Here is a 5,259-nt window from a genome sequence, read left to right as displayed (position 1 = left end):
GTTTTGGACTAATTTGACTTTCATTTAATGACTTGTGACTTGCCCTGCCAAATCGTAGGAAAAACTTTGAATAGTATCAATGGTTTGACATAAGACTTGTAATATAGTTAATATAGTTCAGGCACTACGACTTTTTTTCTGCGTCTACCATAAACCATTTAAGTATAACTACAGGATGAACGTAATAGTTATCATGGAGATGCACTTCTATGTCATCAAATCCATTAACTCCTTAAATAGAAAATTTCTACAAACATACATAAATAGAAATAGACCAAGTTTAATAGAAATATAAGGTTAGACCGTCATGTAATCGGGCTTACTAGAATTTTCAATCTGATGGATTGTAAGGTCTGCTGGGAAAGACAGGCAAATTTTGGCAAAACACGCAACCACTCATGGTCTTTGACGTCACTATTACTAGAATTTTCAATTTATTGGATCATACCGACTGCTGGGCAAGGAAAACAGATTTTGACAAAACACGCAACCACTCATCTACTATGACGTCAATATTAAAGGACTGGTGGAAGTCAAATATCGTTTCTACACCCGTTATGATATAACCTTGTATTTCTATTCACCTTGGAAATAGACATTACAAACTTCAATGATGTCACTCTCTTCTTTTACTCCAACAATATATGTTCTTCGAAGTTATTTCTTTATTATTAAAAGGTTGCGATATTTTAATTTCATCTTTCCGCTCTTGCAGTCTCCCATTTCGAGATAGAAAAACAAAGTATGACGTGAAGGCAAACTTATACCCGGATTTATCCCGAGATCTTGGAATATTGACGTTACACGAGAGAGGAGTTGTGGTAAAATTGTGTCGAAGTTTTTGGGATTTTATACATGCAACAATAATTGATTATTTTAATTAAATCTTGAAACTTTGTTGATCAAAAGGATTATTTTCCCCTAGTTCATGTTTCGTCTGATTTTAGTTCCGGTTAAACCATATATACCGGGTGTGGCGAAAAAATATTTACACTTCCTTTTTACAGCATAAAATAAGGTTTTGTGAATGCAGTAAAATTGTTACAGTTTATGAAATAAACAAAAAAACTAGATCTACTCAGGGTTTCTATTAACCCAGTATCTATCTAATTTTCTTAGAACAAAAGAAAATGCCATCTTACGTGACCAACGAATTTCCGTCTGCGCACTTTTGAACGCTGGCAAGAAACCAACGGAGGAAAAGTTGTTACCATGGGTCCACAACAACTACACTGATATCAATGTCGTGTTCCACCGGGAGGGTGCGCCTGTACACACGTCTAAAGAGGCCTAAAAGGAGTTGGAGGAAAATTTGCCTTTCTGGCTAAAGAAAAATGTGGCACCTACTTAGTAGATATCTAAGTATATATAGGGTTATTTAATAGGAATTCAAATAAAAAGTGTATTTCTTTAAATAGTTCTGTGAAACTACAACTTTTTGTATTAAAATAATATCAAGAGTAATTTTGAAGGAGCAAAAAATAAATAAATAAAATTACAACTTGATTTTGTAAAAAGATTCATTGTGAACTAATTTAGATAAATTAAGTCAATCATTACAAAATATGCGACATATTTGAGGACTTGTAACATTTTTATTTTTCATCGACAAATACATATTATAAAATTATTGCATGGAAGAAGACTATGTTATGAGGAACTGTCTTTTATATAGATTTTGTAAACCTTTATTTAGACAGCAAATAATTGATAATTATTTAAAATTTTCTGGTGCATTTACGGAAATATAACTAAACATTATAGTTTAAAATTTCTTCACCAGATTAAGGCTTACAAACATAAAATATTCATACATCAAATTTAAAAACAGTAGTATGTAAAATCAATAAATACAAATACAGTAAAATTAAGAACAAATTTGCTTTTAAACAAGCAACTACCTTGTTTTTTCCCCCTCTTTCTAGAAAGTTTGTGTATTTTCAAAAATGTACTGATGCGTTTGATGGATGATAACTAATAATATCATAACCCCATCCCTAAGCACCCTCGATCGTCCTAGGGACCTTCAATTCAAACGCTCCGTATCTTGCAAGCACCGAAATTAAAATAGCGCGAATATCCTTCTCAATCCGCCATTTATATTCTTTGCTACGTAACTCTTAGCATTTAATAAAGCATTGCCTATTGACCTCCTAGCTTCAGGAATACTTTCTTTATTTCTTGATGACACGCCGAATAGAATTATCGCCGTAAATATATACGCGTTATTGTCCTCCAGACCCCTTAGATTAAACTAATAAATGATTTCAGAGTATGTAAAGGAGGACATTCCGAATAAGCGTGTCTATTAGGTGACAGCCTCAAACATGCTTGCTTTGCAAACTTTTGCCTTGTGCTTTGCGTCATTTTTTTGCCGTCATACAGCTTATTGCCGCATATTTGCCGTGCTACATACTTGCCGTCCGATATTTCCGCCGTGAATAGTTATGTAATAGATCTTATACAGTTAAGAGTCTGACTCGTCAAATAGATCCGAAATTCACATCCCTTGTATGAATTTTAACAATATACACGTGAACGTTCTGGAACGTATCTTCTAGTATCTTCGAATAGTGATGTAACGGTCAAAAAAAAAAGAAGAAATTTCAAGCTTATAAAGATATTTATTTATTTTATAAGTATTATGGAAGTCAATTCGTTATCATATACACAAGCCCTGACTTCAATTTAGAACTAAAAAGTATTTGTTTATTTCTTAAAATACCAATAACATGTCAATATTTACTATGTAAGATGTATTTTATAACTTTTGAGGGCAAAAGTGCTGGCCGGCAAGTATGTAGAACGGCAACCATGTTCGAGGCAAGCATGTATGACGGACAAGAAGCTTGACGGCGAATGTGCAAAAGGACAAAGAGAGCGAGGCGAACATGTTGAAGGCAAATTCTCCTAGAAGCGTCTAATAGTATTGACTAATTTACCACAATCTTTACATGGAGTACTGAAAAACAACATTTATGTGGCTATTTGAAATTGAGCTGTGAATTTTCTTTCATCACCTATTCGGGAAGTCGAGGACATATTCCTATAAACCAATTACTAGATATATTTAATTCCTTAATCCATCTACCACATCTTGACAACGCAGAGTCCTCCATTGAATTAGAAAAATTCATTTTCAAACGACAAGGAATGGGATCTTTGGGCCCATAGTTGTTTCAAGATTCTTTCCGTAGTTCCAAGTTTGTAAAATCCATCTTCCATCATGTTCATAACAACAGCTAACAGCGATTCACTTCGCCTTTTGTCTAGGTCGGGTATTGGATCTCGTAACGTTGCATTCCAAGGCGCAGGAGGATTCTTTTTTGTCCGACTCTCTTTTCATTTTTTATGCCTGCATCTCGAGGTTCTTTTTTTTATTGCATTTTATTATTGATGGCCTTCTCAATATTGAAGCAAAAATTCCATACAATGTTAACCCCACCAACTTTGACTTCTTCACAAGCATTTGCACATTGTATGCACGTTTTGGTCGCACTTTTGACATGTGCCGGCATCCTTGGTTTCTTTTAAACGTACGCAGCAAATGTTTGGATAAATTAGTGTTTTTTTATCTACAGAACTAGAATGCTTTTCGATACAAAAAGAATCAAAGCTGATCTTGTTTCTCCCGTCAGAAGTTGGATTCTCATCTATGAATTCTATTGGGGACTGCAGCTATTGTATTGGCTTATCTGCAATCACTTTTTTCTCCCCATTTATTTAAATGCTGGTTATTATATTTTCGAGTTCTTCCTCAGTCTCAACATCTTGAAAAATGTAATCTGGTAGAAATGACATCGAAAGGCCATCTCTTGCCTTTCAGCTGAATAGAGCTTCGTATGGAGATCTCTTAATCCCAGAATGAACGGATTTTTTCTTCATAAGCTGAAAGAATCTTAATCCCTCGCTCCAACAGTTTTTTTTATCTTGCATCCAAGTGCACAACATATTTTCAATATCATGATTGGCTCGTTCGACGCTCTCCTGACTCTGTGAGTTTTGTGGCTTCTCGTGGACGATTTTTAAGGCCGGCCGGTACTCTCTTAGACCATTTACCACTTTATTTACAAATTCTCGGGCTAAAAAATAGATGGAGCACCAAGCAAAGTAAATATGTCAATGAGTTGATTGGCTACTTCTTCCGCACTCTTTGCTTTCAATACCTAGAGAAGCACAAACTTAGTGACATAGTCTTGATACACCATTATAAATTTGTATTATCGACAAGGATGGGATTGAAAATGGATGAGATCAACTTGACAGCGAGTGTTGAACTCAGAAGACACTATTGGCTTAACCACAATACCTCTTGTGGCACCTTTTGTTTTGTTTTTCTGTCAGGGCTCACATAGTTGCAGAAATAGTTTGACATCATAACGTGTAATATTCTTGAGCAAGTTCCTTCGACATTTTGTCTCTTCCATCATGACCAATAGCCGAATGGGTCTTATCCTGAATCACAAATAGTTAAGAATATGAGGTTTAAGATAGAAAATTACTCGAATTTTCTTTCAGAGGATATATTAATTTGGTCTTCTCCCAACTATCATTACGTCATAATGTTTAAGAAGCGAAGATACTCTTGATGTTTTCATAAAGATTGCTCAATTAACATTTAGTTTCAGAAAGAGAAACACTATTTTTAGCAAAGTTAGACAATTCATGGTAGAAGAGTTCTTGCACTACAGCATAAATTAGGTTAAGTAAAAAGTTCTGAGCGTTTTTCGCTATGTCTTTAGTAAGCTATATCTCACGATTAATAATACATTGCATCAAAAAAAGTTTAAAAAGTATGTTTAAAGGTTAAGTATTAAATTAAAATAAGGTCATTTTTTGGTTTTGTGTTTAGTGAAGCCAGTTGTGTGTTCGAGGGTTCCAAAATGGTTGGAAAAAAAGAGAAAATTTGATACATTCTCCTGTATGACCACGACCAAGGTGAAAATACTTATTTTAGTATCCAAAAAAATTCTTCAATTTGGAACAATCATTAGTTAAAGCTATTATACGTCGTTATCTTTATTGTATCACGCAACCTTTCCCCAAAAAAGAAACAGAAAAAAGGCCCGAAATTATGTGGTAGTTAGCCAAATAAGTCAATCATACCAACCGCTATTTATATCTAATATACTCACAGACTATCACTCTCATATTTTTTCTACACCATTTTTAAAATAAATTACATATTATTAAAATCTACAAGGTATTTTATTCGATAGTGTATTACAATATTCCTCATTAATGTTTGATTAAAAGAGT

Source organism: Lepeophtheirus salmonis, chromosome Z, assembly GCF_016086655.4.
Source record: "Lepeophtheirus salmonis chromosome Z, UVic_Lsal_1.4, whole genome shotgun sequence".
Classification (NCBI taxonomy): Eukaryota; Metazoa; Arthropoda; class Copepoda; order Siphonostomatoida; family Caligidae; genus Lepeophtheirus; species Lepeophtheirus salmonis.
The sequence above is the reverse complement of the archived record's forward strand: the minus strand, read 5'-3'. Positions refer to the sequence as shown.